This window comes from Scyliorhinus torazame, chromosome 7, assembly GCF_047496885.1.
Source record: "Scyliorhinus torazame isolate Kashiwa2021f chromosome 7, sScyTor2.1, whole genome shotgun sequence".
In the NCBI taxonomy this organism is placed as follows: domain Eukaryota; kingdom Metazoa; phylum Chordata; class Chondrichthyes; order Carcharhiniformes; family Scyliorhinidae; genus Scyliorhinus; species Scyliorhinus torazame.
Window position 1 is genome coordinate 182212802 of NC_092713.1, and position 22421 is coordinate 182235222.

At 50.8% G+C, this 22421-nt stretch overlaps 1 protein-coding gene across 1 annotated transcript in view; it reads left to right on the plus strand.

Moving 5' to 3' along the window:
* Positions 1-22421, plus strand: part of LOC140427374 (ran-binding protein 17-like) — a 1937807-nt gene that overhangs the window by 135129 nt on the left and 1780257 nt on the right. The gene's annotated exons all lie outside the window — the stretch shown is intronic.

A 22421-nucleotide genomic window follows, 5' to 3' on the forward strand; every position in this document is an offset into this window, starting at 1 on the left:
AACCGTGCTCAATATTCAATTGTGACTTCCCGAAGACAAAATTATTGTTGGACGGCATGGAAAACGAGGGGGTGTGAGCTTACAGAGATCCTTGGGAACACCAGAGGAAATAGTACTGGAGTAGGAAGAGAAACCATTGCAAGTGATTTTCTGGCCACAATTCAATCTCCCCCAATAACATTTTCAGATGGTGCATCCTAGAGCCTGACCGCTTGTAGCATTAACAAGCTTTTCCTCATGTTGCCATTGTTTCTTTGGTTAATGACTTTAAATCTGTATCCTCACCTACTTGAAAACCTTGACATCATATTTGTTTTCAAATGCGCTCGAAAATGATCAGCGACCATTTGACATAAAATGTTTGGGGCGAGATTCTTGGTTTGAGAGACTAAGTGCTGACGCCGGAACTGAATGGCAGGTGTTCCACTGTCCCGATCAGGGTGTGATGCCGGAGATATTCAGGACATGTAAATGGGCCAGCGTTGCGTCACGTGGAACTAGTGCAATTCCAACTCGTGTGATTCTTTTTTAAAAACAAATTTAGAGTACCCAATAAATTTTTTCCAATTAAGGGACAATTTAGTGTGGCCAATCCACCTACTCTGCACATCTTTAGGTTGTGGGGGTGAGACCCACGTAGATACGGGGAGAATGTGCAAACTCCACACGGACAGTGACCTGGGGCTGGGAGCGAACCTGCATTCTCACCGCCCTGAGGCAGCAATGCTAACCACTGCGCCACCGTGCTGCCTACCGGCGTGTGATTCGCCGGGATGGGAATTGGCATTCGAGAGCCTGACAAGCTGCATCTGCATATAAGCACTCCACTCCCCACCCACTCTCATTGCAGCCAAGAAGATGCCACCCCAGAGAGCGGCCCCGACATTCATGGATGCAGAGCTAGAGATATTGCTGGATGCTGTACACCCTGTTTCCTGGGGTGGGGAGGAGTTGCCGATGTCAACTGGGCCTGGGCAGAGGTGGCAGAGACCGTGGGCGCAATGGGCCCCACCGCGAGGAGAAAAAAGCTGCATGACCTCCTCAGGGGGCCCCGGGTAAATCACTAGCTCTGTGCCCCTGGCACCATCCCTGTTCTACACTCCCGACATCATCATACCCAGCCCCCCATACGGCCCCCACCAGATGAACAGACAGACAATGGTGGGTGAGGATATACAACCCCACAGGTCAGCCAGGGTAAGTCACCAGCTCCGTGCCCCTGGCACCACCCCGTCCCACAGTCCCCAACGCTCATTGTCCCTCCTGGAGGATAACTGAACCCCACCCGCCAGCAGTCTGTGCGCACTCCATGCTTGGTCGCTCCAGAAGATGGCTGCCAAAGGGACCTAGGTCACAGGGCGGGATACACAGCAGGCCGACTCCACATCTGATGTACTGCCTGGGAATTCACCGAGGCAGAGCATTAGGATTCAGAAGATCAAAAATGTAGACACCAGTTCAGTTGACACGGGTGCAGTACAAAGGATAGCGTTAGGGGCTAGGGCACAGTAATTGTATATAGTACTATCACAAATAAACATCGCTTTACTGACATTCCAAACTGCCGTGGCCCTTTATCCCAAAGGGTGTGAAGAATGGGCTGGGCTGGGTGAAGAGGTTGTGTCGGGTGGGAGGAGGTGTGTGAGGTGGGGGTTGGGTGGTTGTGTGGAAGGCCGGTAATCTATGGGCGGGTGTTGGTGACTGACACGAGCCAGGCCCCCAGGACACTCGGAGGTACCCGCAAGGTCCGTCCCCGGAGGCAGCATGGGACCGGGCCGCAGATGTAGGGACGCCATATTGCATGGCTTACCTGATGAGTCACCCATCACTGCTCACCACCCCCATAACCATCCCTCCCCCCCACCCCGCATCCCCTGAATGTCTGTGGGCCCGAGTGAAGGAATGGCTAATACACATGCAGGGATACCTGGCGGACAGTGGAATGTGACACCGGGGTGGGAGTCAGACTCTGTCAAACGATGCTGAGCACCAGAACTCATTGCGAAGCAGGTTTCATCATCCTCCGCCCCATGGACCAAACCCACTGATACTGCCGACCCAGAGTCAACACCCTGTGTTTTGGCTGGTGGGAAGCTCGGAGGAGGTGGGGTGTGTGTGTGTGTGCGAAGGTGTAGTGCAGGGAGGGGGGACATGATGGGGTAGTATGTAAGGGTGGGATGGGAGGGTTGAACTGCCAGTGGCCAGGCCCCCTAGTTGGTGAACCTGAGGCAATCATGTTAGACGTTTCACAAACACACATTTATTTCATTCCAACAGCCTTTGCACAAAACTCTAACTATACATCACGTCACAGAGGCCACCTGAAGCCCCTTTACATATCAGTGTCAATTAATGGATATTTAACATAAATGAGACAACTCATTGCAATGTCTCTTAACCCATTACTTAACAATCAGGTTGTCCCTTGTGCAGCGGCCCTGGCGCACCAGCCGTGTGGCCTCCTGTGCCTGCCCGAGCCCCATGTCCTGCCCATTCTGGCCCTCCTCTGCATCCTCCTTGACGAACGAGGCCTGGCGCTCCTCCTCATCCAGCGCATCTGCCCTCTGTTGCGCGATGTTGTGCTGGACGCAGCAGGCCATCATGATGTGGGAGACCCTCCTGGTGATATTCTGGAGGGTACCACCAGAGCGATCCAAAACTGCATTTTGAGGACCCTGATGCACCGCTCAATGATGCTCTTGGTTGCTGCATCAACATCTTTATAATGGTTCTCCACGTCGGGGCTAGGGGCTTCGGATAGGCGCCATAATCCACGACCACAGCGGATAACTCTGGTCACCCAAAAACCAACACCTCACCCGAGGGTGTGCCTAAAATGTGTCGGGCCCCAGTGCTGTGCATGCCGCCTGGATACCCGGCGCAGGCGTGCACAATCATCGAGTGGAAACCCTTCCTATTGATGAAGGGCACCCCCTCAGGGATTGTGTGTCCCATCATCAGCCACTGAACCTGGGGCCCGCCAGCCGATGGTGGAAAATCCCGCTCCCTAGGTAACCTGGTGGGCTCAGGCCAGACTGCAGTTGACATATTATGTTGCCCAGGCATGTAGGGTATTTGTGACAGCATGGATGGACCTGTGAACAGGCGTCTGGGGGAGACAAGGTAGGTCCCCACTCGGCCCCAAGGAGGACCCCATGGCAAAAAACGTTCAGGGTGACCGTCACCTTGAAGGTCAACGGGAGCGGGTGTCCTTCCCCATCATCTGGCAGTGATGTTGCATGTTCTCCTTGCTTAGCCAGGTTCGATCCGGCAGGTCCTCATAGGACAGGCGCTACTGGTATACACAAGGCCTGATGCGGTAACTCCTTTCCATCTCGTCCTCGGCTTGTTGGGTGGCCGGCTCACCAGCCTCACCGGCTAGCCCCTGCTCCTCAGGGGCAGGCTCTTGTTCTGCAGATTCTTCGCCGAGCAGCTTCTGCTCATGCATAGCATCTGCAAAGGCCGCTGCAGCCAGGCGGATACCATGTTCGTATGGTGTGTACTCCAAGTGCCCATCCAGATCCTACACGGTGGCCTTGGCCTGCACTGCAGCACCTGCCCCCGCATGTCCCCATACCCCTTCCACCCACATCCCCAGCCATTTCCTCTGACACTCTCCGCACCACGCCCTTGGCCCTGTCGGTATCTGGCACCGTGACGGGTGGGTATCTAACTCCTCCACCCATTCCTCCTGGCAGGGGTACTGTTGACTGGTGCTACCGACGCCAGTGCAAAGTTCCACGGTCCCTGTCCTGTGTCCGCCTGTGGGGTCTACGGAGGGTGGGAAGTCCTCCTTGGGTGGGAAGTCTGCTACCTCGCCAGCAGGCTGGCACCTGGCTGTGGGGTGGGGGGTGGCACCGTTTGTCACCGACTGACGTCTTGCTTGGTAGCATGCATGCGGGCAGGGCCAACAGGTGGCCCCGTTGGGACTGTTGCTGCGGTGTGCCATGGGCCCTCTTTGCCACGCACGGGTCATGCTTACCTGTCCGGGGGCAGGATGCATGGGAGCAGGGGCAGGGTGGGGCTTGGTGACGGCTGGTGGTCCTGCGGCGTGGACTAGCTAATAGTGCCGCTGGTGGGGCATCTGCTCTGGGGGGGGGCAATGAGCCAGGGTGGGTGCCGAAGGCCATGGTGCTATTTGGGATGCACTCTGCTCTTCCCCTGCAGTGGGGCAGTGCCTCAGATGGATGCACGGAGGAGTGCCAGCACCTGGTGTGCCACTGGCTGCGCTGGACCATGCCATCCCGTTGATTGGTCGACTGGGGTTTGAGGTGTTGTACCTGTTCAATTCAGATACTTCAACCAGCTCCTTAATTAAAGTTTACCCAGATGTCTTTATTTATGACAATAAAGTACAGATACGGATGTAATGCAACCCACTTTATTAAATACAGTTAACACGTAAATTACCCACTATTCATACAAGAAACAACCAGGATTCGACTATACTACCCGCAAAGTTTGGTTAGTTGTAGATCCGATTCCTGAGTCCCTCTGGTTCCTCTTTGCAAAGGTGATTCTTGCTGGCTGTTCTTGTTTGCTTCCTTCCTTCTGGTCTGGTCAGGGTCACCTCACAGGCCGAGTCTTTACTTTGAGTCTTTGCTTGTCTTCTGCTCTTCTGCTGTGTCTGCTTCTTTTGCTTGCTCTTTTTTGCTTCTTCCGCTTGCTCTGCTCCTTCTGTCTAGGTGTCTCTGAGATACCTACTTTTATCCCCCCTTACTTTTCCAGAAACTTCTATGACTTTTTCATGCAGCCAGCAGCGATTAAATGGAAAAGGGCATTTGAAGGTATCAAGTGAAGTTATCAAATACGCTCAAAGCTATCAAATACGCTCAGTGACCTCCGATGAAAAAATAAGGAAATTAATTATTTAAGTAATAGCTGAAATTTTTCAATTTTTTCATTTCGTCCAGAAAATCTTTCCACTATACCGTACATGCTGAGAGCTCTGCCAGATCCCCAAAGCCCTTAATTCATTTTAGTCTCAGGGTCTATACTTTCCATCTCCTGACCTTCTTTGAATCTAAGGGTCTAAGCTCTCTCCCCCACCCCTCAGGTCTCAGGAACCAAACTCCCTTCTCACATCGCCCCCTCCCCCCAAACCTTGTGCAATCCGCACACTGCCACCTCCCTCCAGTCTGCGGGTGCAGATTCTCTCCCCCACACCCCCTCCTCAGGTTGAAGGGTCTAAACTTTCTTCCCTCTCTCCAGCAGAGCAGGGGCATGGTTGTGCTGCACCAGTTATACATTATGAAGAAAAACATAAAACCAGCTTATCAAAACAACATTTATACAAACAGAATCTGCTTTTTCTGAAGTTACTCTGTAGAATTTTTGAAGCTATCGAGTTTCAGGAATGTGGAAAGTAAACTCTTATCATTTTGGTGTGTGAATGCTGAGTTAAGTGCTGTTTTGGAGAGTTACAGTTTGGAGCAACTGAAGACAATGATGTCAATTATGCTCCTTGCAATGTTAAATGATTACTGAGTGATTTCCTTTGAACATAATAGATATTAAATGATTGCTGAATGATTGCTTTTGAATGCAATTAATATTAAATGTGTCCAATGAACGCTGTTGAATGCAATTTATGTCAACACTTTTGGGTGGGGCTAGTTCTCCTCTCTTCTAATGGAAACCGTTTCTCTGTATCAGCTTTTTCCAGACCACTCATCATTTTGAACACATCCATCAAATGTCTTCTAAACTTAAGTAGAACAAACCTAGCTTTTCCATTCTATCCTTGTAACTGACATCTCTCATCCCTGGAAACATTCTTGTAAATATTTTTCTGCACTCTACTAAAATGTTTACATGCTTCTGAATGTGCAATGCCCAGAATTAAACACAATGCTCCAGTTCTAATTCGCTACCATGTCCCTCAACTCCTCCACTATTGTCAAGTTACCAGACTGCTTATCCGACATCCAGTAATGCATGTGCAGAAATATCTTCCAATTAAATATTGGGAATACTGAAGCGGTTATTTTTGGTTTCCGCTTCAAACTCCATTCCCTAGCTACTGACGCCATTGTTCACCCGAGCAATTGTCTGCTCCAATGCACTCCTGGCTGGCCTCCCACATTCTGCCTAGCGTAAGCTCAGGTCATTTAAAAAAAAAACATTTTATGAAGGTATTTGTAATTTTATAATAATAACAGCAACAACAACAGTAAAAAATCCAAATGTAAACATATTGCATAAATCATCTCCATCCCTAACAAGTCCCTCCTACCCTAAACAGAAAATAGCCTAACTTTCGCCCCCCTCCCTTAAATATTTTGCCTCTGCTGACAGTTAATTTCCCCCAAAGAAGTCAACAAACGTCTGCCACCTCCGGACGATTCCTCGCGTTGACCTTCTTAGGGCGAACTTGATTTTCTCAAGACTGAGAAACCCAGCCATGTCGCTAACCCAGGTCTCCGATTTCGGGGGCTTCGAGTCCCTCCACACTAGCAATATCCGTCTCCGGACTACCAGGGAGGCAAAAGCCAAGACGTCAGCCTCTCTCGCCCCTTGAACTCCCACATCTTCCGTTACTCCAAAAATCGCCACCTTTGGACTTGGTACCACCCTTGTTTTTAGTACTGTGGACATGACATCCGCAAATCCTTGCCACAATCCCCTCAGCTTCGGGCAAGCCCAAAACATATGCACATGATTTGCTGGCTCCTCCGCACACTTCGCACACCTGTCCTCTACCCCAAAAAACTTGCTCAACTGGGCCACCGTCATGTGTGCCCGGTGAACAACCTTAAATCGTATCAGGCTGAGTCTGGCACATGATGAGGACGTATTAACTCTACTCAAGGCATCCACCCACAGACCTGCCTCTATCTCTCCCCCTAGCTCATCTTCCCATTTGCCCTTTACCTCCTCTATCTGAGTTACCTCCGACTCCATGAGTTCTTTGTAGATATCCGAGACCTTCCCCTCTCCCATCCCTATTCTGGAAACTACCCTGTCCTGTATCCCCCGTGGCGGTAGGAGCGGAAAAGTCAAAACCTGCCTTCGCAAAAAATCCCATGCCTGCAGACACCTGAATCCGTTTCCTGCTGGCAATTCAAATTTCCCCTCTAAATCCTTCAAACAGGGGAAGCTCCCATCTGTAAAGAAATCCTCTTGATCCCTGTTTTCTGCCACCTCCGAAACCCCCCATCCAGCCTTCCCAGTACGAACCAATGATTGTTACAAATTGGAGCCCAAACCGATGCTCTCTCATGTGCTTCCGCTACTGCCCCCAGACTCTCAGGGCTGCCACTACCACCAGGCTTGTGGCGTACCGGGCCTGCGAGAACGGCAGAGGTTATCAATGCCCCCAAACTTGTGTCTTGTGTCCTTACACGATGACGCCTCCACTCGCTCCCACATCGACCCCGCCCCCCCCCCCCCCAACTACCCACTTCTTAATCATGACTATATTTGCCACTCAGTGATAGTTGCTAAAGTTCGGCAGCGCCAGCCCACCCTCCCCTCGACTACGCTCCAGCAACACTTTCTTCACTCGCGGGGATTTACCCGCCCACACAAAATCCCAAATCACATTATTTACCCATTTAAAACATGCCCTTGGGATAAAGATGGGGAGGCACTGGAAAACAAACAGAAAACTGAGGATGACCTTCATTTTCACGGTCTGCACCCTCCCCGCCAGTGACAGCGGGAGCATTTCACACCTTCTAAAGTTCTCCTTCATTTGCTCTACTAGCCGGGTCAGATTTAGCTGATGTAATGTCTCCCATTCCCGTGCCACCTGGATTCCCAAATAGCAGAAGCTCCCTCCCACCACTCTAAACGGCAGCTCTCCCAGGCTCCTCTCCTGCCCCCTTGTCTGGATCACGAATAACTCACCTTTCCCACATTCAATTTATACCCCGAAAACCGGCCAATTTCCCCTAACATCCGCATAATCTCCTCGTCCCCCCTAACGGATCAGAAATATACAGGAGCAGGTCGTCAGCGTATAGCGAGACCCTGTGTTCCACATCCCCCCCCCCGGACCACCCCCTTCCAGTCCCTATATGCTCTTAGCGCCATCGCCAGTGGTTCTGTGGCCAGAGAAAACAACAGCGGGGAGAGGGGGCACCCTTGCCTTGTCCCTCGGTGCAGCTTAAAATAGCCCAACATCAGCCGATTTGTTTGTACACTTGCTACTGGTGCCTGGTACAGCAGCTGAACCCAATCAGTGAAGCCCTGCCCAAACCCGAACCATCCTAACACCTCCCATAAATAATTCCACTCCACCCGGTCAAAAGCCTTTTCCGCGTCCATTGCAACCACTACCTCCATCTCCCTCCCCTCTGAGGGCATCATGATAACATTTAAGAGCCTTCTAATGTTGGCCGTTAGCTGCCTGCCCTTAACAACCCAGTCTGATCTTCCCCTATCACCTCCGGGACACAGTCTTCTATCCTTGAGGCCAAGATTTTAGCCAACAGTTTAGCATCAACATTCAATAGGTAGATTGGCCTGTATGACCCGCATAACTCTGGGTCCTTCTCCTGTTTTAGCATCAGTGGGATCTAGGCCTGTGACATTGTCGGGGGAAGAACACCCCGCTCCTTTGCCTCATTAAATGCCCTCACCAGCAGCGGGCCCAGCATCTCAGAGAACTTCCTGTAGAATTCCACTGGGTAGCCGTCTGGTCCCGGGGTCTTACCCGACTGCATGGCCTCCAGCCTGTGGTAGTACCAGGTATTGCGGTACCTAAGAGGTGAATGACCATTGGTTAGACCCAGGAGTCTACCATTGGTTGTTGTACATAGCTCCGCCCTGAGAGGCGGAGTATAAGAACCGGTGCCGTCCCAGTAGCCTTCACTTTCTGTATCGAAGTTGCTGGGGAAGAGTTCTAGCAGATTAAAGTCTTCAGTTATGAATCACTTCGTCTTGAGAGTAATTGATTGGGCATCACAAACCCTCTGCTATTTCTTCAATTCCAATCGGGACTCCCAACCCCTCCACCAATCCTTCCTCCATTTTCGGAAACTTCAACCCTCACCCAGGATTGTGCGCAGCATATGATCTGGAAAAGAACGCAGAGTTTCATTACATCTCATTCATGAAATCCTACATTAAAAAGGAGAAAGCAGTGGTCGAGTGATAAATGGAACCAATATTATCCCCTCAATCCCAGCTGGGGGTTCTGACTCATATAGCCGGCTATAAAACTCCTTAAACACCCCGTTCACCCATGCTGGGTCCAAGACTGTGTTCCCTCCTCTGTCCTTCACTCTTCCTATATCCCTGGCCGCTTCCCTTTTCTTCAGCTAGTGTGCAAGCATCCTGCTGGCATTTCCTCCATACTCGTACATTGCCTTCCTCAGTTGCTCCACCGCCTTCCCTATAGATAACAGACCAAATTCCATCTGTAGCTTCTGCCGCACCTTCAATAATCCTGCATCCGGGGCTTCCGAATATCTCCTATCTACCTGGAGTATTTCCCTTATCATTCTCTGCTCGCTCCACCTTTTCCCTATGGGCCCGTATTGAGATTAGCTCCTCCCAACCACTGCCTTCAGCGCTTCCCAAACCGTTGCTGCCGAGACTTCCCCGTGTTGTTTATTTTCAGATCGTTCTGGATGGACTCCCTCACCCACCCACACACACCCTCATCTGCTAACAGCCCCACGTCCAATCTCCATTGCGGGCACTGACCGTCCTCCTTGCTCACCCGTAAATCCACCCAATGCAGGGCATGGTGCGACACAGCAATCGCCGAATACTCGGTATCAGCCACTCCCGCCAATAAAGCCCTGCTCAAAATAAAAAAATCGATCCGAGAGTATACTTTGTGCACATGGGAGAAAAAAGGAAACTCCTTCACTCTTGGCCGTCCGAACCTCCATGGATCAGCACGGTAGCACAAGTAGTCAGCACTGTGGCTTCACAGCACCGGGGTCCCAGGTTCGATTCCCGGCTTGGGTCACTATCTGTGCGGAGTCTGCACGTTCTCCCCATGTCTGCGTGGGTTTCCTCTGGGTGCTCCAGTTTCCTCCCACAGTCCAAAGACGTGGAGGTTAGGTGTATTGGCCATGATAAATTGCCCTTAGTGACCAAAAAGGTTAGGAGGGGTAATTGTGATACAGGGATAGGGTGGAAGTGAGGGCTTAAGTGGGTTGGTGCAGACACGATGGGCCGAATGGCCTCCTTCTGCACTGTATGTACTGTGTTTTGAGACCCCCCCCCCCCCCAGCTTATGCAAATCTAGGTCCGGGATCTTCTATAACACCCGTCTTCATAAGTTCTACATTGTCACAAACACCACCGGCATCCCCTCCAGCTTCCCACTCACCATGATGTATCTGCCCCCCCCGCGTCCGGCACTATTTTCTCTGTCTCAAATGCCACCCGTTTGTTGATCAGGATCGCGACCCCCCCCTGGTCTTAGAGTCCAATCCCGAATGAAACACTTGGCCAACTCACCCCTTCCTCAATCTGGTCTGATCTATTACCCTCCGATGTGTCTCTTGTAGCATTGCCACGTCCGCCTTCAATCCCCTCAAATGCGCAAACACGCGAGCCCTCTTAATCGGCCCATTCAGCCCTCTAACGTTCCATGTGATCAGCCTAGTCAGGAGGCTTTCATCCCCCCCCCCCTACCCCCCTGCCGATCAGCCATCACCCTCCTTAGGCCAGCCTCCAGCTCGCGTCCCTCGCCTCCATAGGCCTGCCCTCGGGCATCCACTGTCCTCGACCTCCCATTTGTCTCCCAACGCCAATCCCTCTCCTGTCAGCAGAGCAGCTCCCCCCCACCCCCATTAACAGCACAACAATTCCAACCCCCCTTAACAAACTTATCACCTGCTCACCCCCACACTGTGCTTCCGTGATCTAGCCTGCCCAGCTAGCCTGGTAGCCCCCGCCCATGGCACCAGACATCCAACTCCTATTGTCCTCCCTCTCCCCCCGCTTGAACATACATATTTAAAACATCACAGTCCCCAATAAACACACCGAAGAAAAAATACCCCCACCCTCCCCCATTGGAACAAAGTTAACTTACAGATCTGAGCAATGGCCCAAAAATTGTTACAGAAAGCACTACACATACAGTTCAAAACGAAAATAACTTTTACCGAATCGATACAGCAATACCCTCTCCCAAGGTTCAGTGTCCTCAAAAACCTGCCAGCCTTTTATCTTTGACAAAATCCATCGCCTCGTCCGGCGGTTCAAAGTAATGTTCTTGACCCTCATAGGTGACCCACAAGCACACTGGCTATAACATTCCAAACTTCACCCCCTTCTTGAAGAGGGCCGATTTTACCCGATTGAATCCAGCTCGCCTTTTAACCAGTTCCGCACCCAGGTCCTGGCAGATGCGCAACTCACAGTTCTCCCACTTGCAACTCCGTGTCTGCTTGGCTCTCTGCAAAATCTGTTCCTTGTCCAGGAACTGGTGCATTCGCACCACCATTGCCCTCGGCGGTTCATTCATTCGCGGCTTCCTCGCAAGCGCTCTATGCGCTCTGTCCACTTCCAAGGGTCGAGTAAATGCCCCATCCCCCATCAACTTTTCCAACATACTTGCCACATATGCGCTTGCGTCCGATCCCTTGCTGCCCTCCGGGTGGCCGACAGTTCTCAGGTTCTGTCTCCGGGAGCTGTCCTCCAGGTCCTCCACCTTCTTCTGCAGCCTTTTCTGGTAGTCCCTCCTCAGCCCCACCTCCGCCTCCAAAGCGGTGCTCAGCCACCTTCTCTTCCACATTCTGGATCGCCAGTCCGCGGGCTTCCAGCCACTGTTCCACCCGATTGATCGTTGCCTTAATCGGGTCTAACCCTTCCTTCTTTTGCTGGGGAAGCTCTCCTGAATGAACTCCACCCACTGTACCGTTCACCACTGTGCCACCAAACTGGGATCATGCCCCTCCGCCATGCTTTCCCGTGCTGCGGGTTCTGCACTCACCTTCTTTGCTCGACAATTTCCTCTTATACGACCACTTCTGGTCCACGTCTCCATACACTGGAGGAGGATTTCTCCTCACTGTCTCACTCTTCACTGATTTTTCCAATAAAATCCCGAACAATTTGGGAGAAAAGGTCCAAAAGGTCCGTCACGAGCGGGAGCTACCAAATACACAACCTCTTACTCCATGGCCACCACCGGAAGTCCCTGAACAGAGTACATACAGTGCAGAAGGAGGCCATTCGGCCTATTGAGTCTGCACCTACCCACTTAAGCCCTCACTTCCACCCTATCCCCGGAACCCAATAACCCCTCCTAACCTTTTTTGGACACTAAGGGCAATTTTAGCATGGCCAATCCACCTAACCTGCTCGTCTTTGGACTGTGGGAGGAAACCGGAGCACTGGGAGGAAACCCACGCAGACACGGGGAGAACGTGCAGACTCCGCACAGACAGTGACCCAGCGGGGAATCAAACCTGGGACCCTGGCGCTGTGAAGCTACAGTGCTATCCACTTGTGCTACTGTGCTGCCCCCCTGCTCGGGCATTTTAACTCGCACCTGTGCTCACTCACCTATTTTGGTTCCTGGTCAAGCCCAGCATCTTGATTTTAAAATCTCATACTTGTTTCCAAATTCCTCAATGGTCTTGCCCCTTCTATCCCTGTAACCTCCTCCCATTCCACAACCTTTCCAAGGTTATACCTGTAAACCCACGTAACGGAAACGTTACATGTAACGGAAACATTTGACAGTCATACACTTTACAGCCTTCTGGACTAAACATTAATTTAGCAACTTAAGACTATGTTTATTTAATTTTGGCTCTTGAACGTCTCTGATTTTAATTGCATCATTGTTGATGGCTGCACCTTCTGCTGCCTCGGCCCGAAGCTCAGAATTCTGTTCCTCCACAATTCTGCCTGCACCTACACCAGACTCTGCCTGCGCCTACACCACCCGGCCTGCGCCTACCCAACTCCACCTGCGCCTACCCAACTCCGCCTGCGCCTACCCCACTCTCCCCGTGCCTACCCCACTCTAGCTGCACCTACCCAACTCTGCCTGCACCTACTGCACTCTACCTGCGGGTACCCCACTCTGCCTGCACCTACCCCTTTCTACCTGCGCCTACTCAACTCTATCTGCGCCTACCGCACTCTACCTGCGCCTACCCAACTCTGCCTGCCCCGACCCCACTCTGCCTGCGCCTACCCCACATTGCCTGCGCCTACCCCACATTGCCTGCGCCTACCCCACATTGCCTGCGCCTACCCCACATTGCCTGCGCCTACCCCACATTGCCTGCGCCTACCCCACATTGCCTGCGCCTACCCCACATTGCCTGCGCCTACCCCACATTGCCTGCGCCTACCCCACATTGCCTGCGCCTACCCCACATTGCCTGCGCCTACCCCACATTGCCTGCGCCTACCCCACATTGCCTGCGCCTACCCCACATTGCCTGCGCCTACCCCACATTGCCTGCGCCTACCCCACATTGCCTGCGCCTACCCCACATTGCCTGCGCCTACCCCACATTGCCTGCGCCTACCCCACATTGCCTGCGCCTACCCCACATTGCCTGCGCCTACCCCACATTGCCTGCGCCTACCCCACATTGCCTGCGCCTACCCCACATTGCCTGCGCCTACCCCACATTGCCTGCGCCTACCCCACATTGCCTGCGCCTACCCCACATTGCCTGCGCCTACCCCACATTGCCTGCGCCTACCCCACATTGCCTGCGCCTACCCCACATTGCCTGCGCCTACCCCACATTGCCTGCGCCTACCCCACATTGCCTGCGCCTACCCCACATTGCCTGCGCCTACCCCACATTGCCTGCGCCTACCCCACATTGCCTGCGCCTACCCCACATTGCCTGCGCCTACCCCACTCCGCCTGCGCCTCTACCAGCGCCTGCCGCACTCCTCCTGCACTTACCAACTCTGCCTGACCCTACCGAACTCTACCTGCCCCTGCCGAACTCTACCTACGCCTACCCCACTCTGCCTGCACCTATCCCACTCTGCTTGCACCTACCTCACTTTGCCTGCGCCTACCCTACATTGCCTGCGCCTACCCCACTCTGCCTGCGCCTACCACACTCTACCTGCACCTACCTATTATGGGCAAGGGTTTAGAGAATACCAAAGTATATCACAACTTTTAATAGATTTTGGTTATGGGGAGCACAAGGGCCCACTTTACAGGGGTGATGCACCAGAGATCTAAAGTTCTATGAATCCAGTTAACATTTTATGAACACCCAGTAAACATGTTATCAACTACCGACACTGATAACCCCCCAAAGATACAGTATTCTATAGGTAACCCTTAGTAGCTTTCCTAACAACATCCATAGGTCAAAGAACCTTTTTAACAAAGACAGTTGGCTTGCATTCCTTACAGAAACAGGTATTACTTTGAAATCATCAAGTGATCTGGAGACATTCTTCAGCATGAAGAGAGAGAGAGACCAAAATACACCTCTTTAGTTTGAATGCAGCTCTCCAACTGAAAACGAAACTAAAGCTCAGAGCCAAAAACAGCTTCCAGCTCAAAATGAAAGTAAAAAGCAGAGCCAGAGGCCAATTCCACCCACACACTAACATCACTGCAGCCACTTGAGAAGACAAACATTTCTTAAAGTGACATTCCCATGACATACCCTACTCTACCTGCGCCTACCGCATTCTACGTGCACCTGCCCCACTCCTCCTCCTGCACCTGCGCCTACCCCACTCTGCCTGTGCCTACCCAACTCTGCCTGCACCTACCCAACTCTGCCTGCGACCTACCCCACTCTGCCTGCCCCACCCCACTCTGCCTGTGCCTACCCAACTCTGCCTTCCCATATCCCATTCTACCTGCGCCTACCCCACTCTGCCTTTGCCTACCCACCTCGGCCTGCACATACCCCACTCTGTCTACGCCTGCCCAACTCTCCCTGCACCTACCCAACTCTGCCTGCACCTACCCAACTCTGCCTGCGACCTACCCCACTCTGCCTTTGCCTACCCCACTCTGCCTTTGCCTACCCCACTCTGCCTGTACCTACCCCACTCTGCCTGCCCCTACCCCACTCTGCCTGCCCCTACCCCACTCTGCCTGCCCCTACCCCACTCTGCCTGCATCTACCCCACTCTACCTGCGCCTACCCAACTCTACCTGTGCCTACCCCACTCTGCCTGCACCCACCCCACTCTACCTGTGCCTTCCCCACTATGCCTGCTCCTAGCCCACTCCGCCTGTGTACCGTGACTTCCTCCTTTAAGACACTCAAAATATACCTCTTTGACCAAGCCTTTGACCTTCCTAACTAAGTTTCCTTTTGTGTCTTGGTCTAATATTTAAGAATCATAGACTTTACAGTGCAGAAAGAGGCCACTCAGCCCATCGAGTCTGCACCGGCTCTTTGAAAGAGCACCCTACTCAAGCCCACGCCTCCACCCTATCCCTGTAACCCAGTAACCCCATCTAACCTTTTTGAACACTAAGGTGCAATTTAGCATGGCCAATCCACCTAACCTGCACATCTTTGGACTGTGGGTGGAAACCGAGCACCCGGAGGAAACCCATGCAGACACGGGGAGAACATACAGATTCTGCACAGACAGTGACCCAAGCCGGGAATCGAACCTGGAACCCTGGAGCTGTGAAGCAACTGTGCTACCGTGCTGCCCGAGAGTCATGGGGCATTTTATTACATTCAAAGTATTTTTTGAATGTATGTTTTTGTTGTGGTTTCCCTTTTAGTTCGACTGTTGTAGCCACCCACTTACGCCACCAGCTTCTGAAGAGCTCTCGGTTTCAAGATATTCAAGGACAGGAGACAGATCATTGTTTCTTATTTTTTCTTTTAGCTTTAATTGTTGGCACATGCTACCAGTTGGAGTCCTACTTGTGTTGGCAACAGCCTAACTTTAACAAAACTGACCTTACCGAAAAATACCAGACTCTAGATGCATCATTTAATCCATATACACATTTGTTCAACTTCCAGAGTACCCCTTCTGTGTTAGCTGCTTCTTTAGGAGGACAGAGAAAAATGTCTCTCTGGAGCTGATGCCCCTGCAAAAAGGCAGCTTTTATATCTATAGATTTGCATTCCCATGCCTTTGTGGCTAATAGAGCAAAGAAGATCTTTAAAATAACCTTTCCTGCTCGGTGAATCTACCCTTAAATCCTGATCTTCTAAGTTTTCTTCAAATCCCCTTGCCACAAGCCTGGCCTTTGCCTTATAAGTTCCATCCGGAAGAACCTTTTCTGTGCAAATCCATCTGTGGGATAGAGCTCTTTGTCCCCTATCCAGTACTTCTGTGTATACCCCAAATTCATTCCAACTATGCAATTCTTGCTGTTTAGCTTCTTTGATAACTTTTTCATCTAATTTATTTGAAGCCACCAAAATCTCACGTGCATAGAACAAAGAACAAAGAAATGTACAGCACAGGAACAGGCCCTTCGGCCCTCCAAGCCTGTGCCGACCATGCTGCCCGACTAAACTACAGTCTTCTACACTTCCTGGGTCCGTATCCCTCTATTCCCATCCTATTCATGTATTTGTCAAGATGCCCCTTAAATGTCACTATCGTCCCTGCTTCCACCACCTCCTCCGGTAGCGAGTTCCAGGCACCCACTACCCTCTATAAACTTGCCTCGTACATCTACTCTAAACCTTGCCCCTCTCACCTTAAACCTATGCCCCCTAGTAATTGACCCCTCTACCCCGGGGAAAAGCCTCTGACTATCCACTCTGTCTATGCCCTCATAATTTTGTAGACTTCTATCAGGTCGCCCCTCAACCTCCTTCGTTCCAGTGAGAACAAACCAAGTTTATTCAACCGCTCCTCATAGCTAATGCCCTCCATACCAGGCAACATTCTGGTAAATCTCTTCTGCACCCTCTCTAAAGCTTCCACATCCTTCTGGTAGTGTGGCGACCAGAATTGAACACTATACTCCAAGTGTGGCCTAACTAAGGTTCTATACAGCTGCAACATGACTTGCTAATTCTTATACTGAATGCCCCGGCCAATGAAGGCAAGCATGCCCTATGCCTCCTTGACTACCTTCTCCACCTGTGTTGCCCCTTTCAGTGACCTGTGGACCTGTACTTCTAGATCTCTTTGACTTTCAATACTCTTGAGGGTTCTACCATTCACTGTATATTCCCTACCTGCATTAGACCTTCCAAAATGCATTACCTCACATTTGTCCGGATTAAACTCCATCTGCCATCTCTCCGCCCAAGTCTCCAAACAATCTAAATCCTGTTGTATCCTCTGACAGTCCTCATCGCTATCCGTAATTCCACCAACCTTTGTGTCGTCTGCAAACTTACTAATCAGACCAGTTACATTTTCCTCCAAATCATTTATATATACTACAAAGAGCAAAGGTCCCAGCACTGATCCCTGTGGAACACCACTGGTCACCTCCAATTAGAAAAGCATCCTTCCATTGCTACTCCTTGCCTTCTCTGACCTAGCCAGTTCTGTATCCACCTTGCCAGCTCACCCCTGATCCCGTGTGACTTCACCTTTTGTACTAGTCTACATGTGGGCTTCTACTCCTATTAATATTCATAGTCTTACTCATGTTCCGAGATCTTGATAAACTACGCCCCCTCTCCCGCCTGGTATCTTGTTCTGTACTGCTACTGCTTGGTCTTTCCCTTCTGCTGTGGGATGTCCTTTCAATAGTTCTCAACCTTTTCTTGTGGACCTGTTCACTATCCGATGTACTATCTGAACGGGCACTGCTTTTCTGTGCCCTCCATTTTTGAACTTCGTTTTCCCAATCCATTGTCATGACTCTGGAATGTGGCGACTAGGGGCTTTTCACAGTAACTTCATTTGAAGCCTACTTGTGACAATAAGCGATTTTCATTTCTTTCATTTCTATAGTCTTGAGCCCTGTTCGTAGCCATACGATTTTGCCATCCTGTTAGTAGTGTATCCTCTGTTTAAGAAGGGTGGCAGGGATAATCCCGGGAACTACAGGCCGGTGAGCCTTACTTCAGTGGTAGGGAAATTACTGGAGAGAATTCTTCGAGACAGGATCTACTCCCATTTGGAAGCAAATGGACGTATTAGTGAGAGGCAGCACGGTTTTGTGAAGGGGAGGTCGTGTCTCACTAACTTGATAGAGTTTTTCGAGGAGGTCACTAAGATGATTGATGCAGGTAGGGCAGTAGATGTTGTCTATATGGACTTCAGTAAGGCCTTTGACAAGGTCCCTCATGGTAGACTAGTACAAAAGGTGAAGTCACACGGGATCAGGGGTGAACTGGCAAGGTGGATACAGAACTGGCTAGGCCATAGAAGGCAGAGGGTAGCAATGGAGGGATGCTTTTCTAATTGGAGGGCTGTGACCAGTGGTGTTCCACAGGGATCAGTGCTGGGACCTTTGCTCTTTGTAGTATATATAAATGATTTGGAGGAAAATGTAACTGGTCTGATTAGTAAGTTTGCAGACGACACAAAGGTTGGTGGAATTGCGGATAGCGATGAGGACTGTCTGAGGATACAGCAGGATTTAGATTGTCTGGAGACTTGGGCGGAGAGATGGCAGATGGAGTTTAACCTGGACAAATGTGAGGTAATGCATTTTGGAAGGGCTAATGCAGGTAGGGAATATACAGTGAATGGTAGAACCCTCAAGAGTATTGAAAGTCAAAGAGATCTAGGAGTACAGGTCCACAGATCACTGAAAGGGGCTACACAGGTGGAGAAGGTAGTCAAGAAGGCATACGGCATGCTTGCCTTCATTGGCCGGGGCATTGAGTATAAGAATTGGCAAGTCATGTTGCAGCTGTATAGAACCTTAGTTAGGCCACACTTGGAGTATAGTGTTCAATTCTGGTCGCCACACTACCAGAAGGATGTGGAGGCTTTAGAGAGGGTGCAGAAGAGATTTACCAGAATGTTGCCTGGTATGGAGGGCATAAGCTATGAGGAGCGATTGAATAAACTCGGTTTGTTCTCACTGGAACGAAGGAGGTTGAGGGGCGACCTGATAGAGGTATACAAAATTATGAGGGGCATAGACCGAGTGGATAGTCAGAGGCTTTTCCCCAGGGTAGAGGGGTCAATTACTAGGGGGCATAGGTTTAAGGTGAGAGGGGCAAAGTTTAGAGAAGATGTACGAGGCAAGTTTTTTACGCAGAGGGTAGTGGGTGCCTGGAACTCACTACCGGAGGAGGTAGTGGAGGCAGGGACGATAGGGACATTTAAGGGGCATCTTGACAAATATATGAATAGGATGGGAATAGAAGGATACGGACCCAGGAAGTGTAGAAGATTGTAGTTTAGTCGGGCAGTATGGTCGGCACGGGCTTGGAGGGCCGAAGGGCCTGTTCCTGTGCTGTACATTTCTTTGTTCTTTGTTTCTTTGTTCTTCCATATTCTGCCTTAATGCAGGCTGACCTATTTGGGTCATCAGAGCCATCGGAATCGAATGTTTCCCCAGAAACGTTTGTAAAGCTTTTGTCATCTGTTCGAATAAGGTATCCTTATCAGTAAACTGAACTCCTGTCAAAACCAGGAGCCTATCCATGTTGCTCACTCTAGCGCAGTCAAGTAATTTAAAGGCCAACACAGACTGTGGAAATTCCAGGTTGTGTTTCTGCAGCCTTTTATATAGTCTGCCAAATTCCATTATATAGTCTTCCTTGGAGATATCCTCCATTTTCCAGAACTTATCAAAATCCGACCATGCTTCATACGCACTTAACAAGTCATCTTTCTTATAAATCTTATCCATATAATGTAATAAAGTCTCCAGATCTTCTTCTGAGTCTAACTCTTCCAATTCCAGCTCAGAAAGCACTTTGTTTCGGATTTTACTGCCATATGGTAGAGAAAGAGCCAATGCCATGCCTTGTTTTCTCTTCCCCAAAGCAGTTACCTTAGTCCACATAACTACTGCACTTCTCCATTGTTCGTACGATTCCCTTTCAGAAAATAAGGGACGATAGTCATATCCAGCAATCTTTATCCTCGGTTCACCATATATCCCTTTTTTTTTTCTTTTCTCACTCACTCCTTGGTTTGATCTGGAAAAGTTGTATCTTTCAACCCTTCACATTTACACAGCAACCATCCTCTGCTACCAATTGTTAGACGTTTTAGTTGTTGTGATATGAAGAATCTAAAGTTCTGTTCCTTTTTCACAAACACATTTATTTCATTCCAACAGCATTTGCACAAAACTCTTAACTATACATCACCTGACAGAGGCCACCTGAAACCCCTTTACTTATCAGTGTCAATTTATGGATACTTAACATAAATGAGACAACTAATTGCAATGTCTCTTAACCCATTACTTAACATTGACTTGCCCCTGCAGATCATATGCATATACTTTGGTTCTGCCCAGACTCCCTAGCTCTGAGCTTCATTTTTAAACACTATGTCTATTATTCTCTGATTAGAATTACAACCCATGCCCGCTGATAGCCATATATGGGGTTTCGGACTCTCTGGCAGTTCACTGTGGGGTAGAGGTGGGTGTTATCACTTTGCTTCGTTGAAAGGCCAGAGGCGGATACTGCTCGGTTGGAGGTCTCCCACTCCATCTAGAGCCTCTGGCTGGTTTGGGGACTTAATGGGCGCAATTCTTCCATCGGGAGTCTAAGTGCCGACGCCGGAGTGAAAACCGGAGTGTTTCACTCCGGTGTCGGAGCCCGCTCCCAGCCCCCTATTCTCAAGCCCCCGGGGGGTTAGGAGCGGCGTCGCGTCATTTACACGCGTCGAGCCTTGGCGCCACGTAAATGACATGGCTGGTGCCGCGTAAATGACGACACCCGCGCATGCGCGGTTGCCGTCCTTCCCGAGGCCGCCCCGCATTAAGATGTCGATGGATCTTGCGGGGCGGGGGAGGAAAGGAGGTCCTCCTTCAGAGAGGCTGGCCGACAGATCGGTGGGCACCGGTCACGGGCCAGACCCCCCCGGTGCAGAAACCCCCCTCTCCCTCCCACAGGCCTCCCCACCCAGTGTTCCCGCGCTGTTCCCACTGGCACCAACCAGGTGTGGACGGCACTGGCGGGAACCCGTCGTGTTGGGCAGGCCGCTCGGCCCATCCGGGCCGGAGAATCGCCGCTCGCCCGTTGCAAACGGCGAGCGGCCAGCCGTGATTCTCGCCGCGCCGGTTTGGGGGGGGGGGGGGGGAGGGAATCGTGTGCGGGTGTCGGGGTGGCGTGGCAGGCCACGTTGGCGCCCCGGCAATTCTCCCACCCGGCGTGGAGGGGGGAGAATTCCGCCCAAAATTTTGGCTTTGGATGGAGTGCAAAGTAGGTTTACTAAAATGATACCTAGACTACGGGAGTTGAAAATAAATGAAAATCGCTTATTGTCACAAGTAGGCTTCAAATGAAGTTACTGTGAAAAGCCCCTAGTTGCCACATTCCGGCGCCTTTTCGGGAGGCTGGTATGGGAATTGAACCGTGCTGCTGGCCTGCCTTGGTCTGCTTTAAAAGCCAGCTCTTTAGCCCTGTGCTAAACCAGCCCCAGTCAAGTTACGAGGAGAGATCATACAATTAAGGCCTGTATTCACTAGAATTTAGATGGTTAAGGGGTGATCTGATCAAAGTATTTAAGATATTTACAGGGAAAGACAGGGGAGATAAAGAAACTAATTCCACTGATTGGAGATTCTACAACTAGGGGGCATCGTCTAAAAATTAGGGCTAGACTGTTGAGGAAGCACTTCTTCACTCAAAAGGTGGTAGAGGTTTGAAAATCTCTCCCACAAACAGCAGTTGAAACTCGAACAGTTTCGACGCGCGCGGAGAATCGCCGGTGGCGCGCGGGCGCCAATGGCGCCGATTCTCCGGTCACCGGAGAATTGACGAACCGGCATCGGTGTGGCGTCGCATCAATCGCGCCCCCCCCCCCCCCCCCCCCCCCCCTCGGCGATTTTCCAACCCGGCCCGGGGTCGGAGAATCCCGTCCAGGGTATCAGGCCTTGGTTCAGGATCCAATCCCCCGTCTATAACATTGTTCTTATGGGAAAACCGGTTCTGAGTTCCGATGTTTCGATTTAAGGCTTGGTTTTCAGGAACCAATTGTGTCATAGGCTCAAGGGCTACCTGTACTGCGATGCCCATGTTATGGACAACATATTGCTGTCATGCCCTTGGTCAGCAATTGTTCCTTAATAATGATAATAACCTTTATTCGTGTCACAAGTATCTTACATTAACATTTCATGGAGGTTACTATGAAAATCCCCAAGTCGCCACACTCCTGTTCGGGTACACTGAGGGAGAATTCAGAATGTTCAATTCACCTAACAAGCACATCTTTCAGGACTTGTGGGAGGATAGCGGAGCACCCGGTGGAAACCCACGCAGACACAGGGAGAACGTGCAGACTCCACACAGACAGTGACCCAAGCCGGGAATCAAACTCGGGTCCCTGTGCTGTGAAGCAACAGTGCTAACCATTGTGCGACCGTGCTGCCCTTAGTAGATGATTATTTGGAATGGTTAAGGTTGACTTGA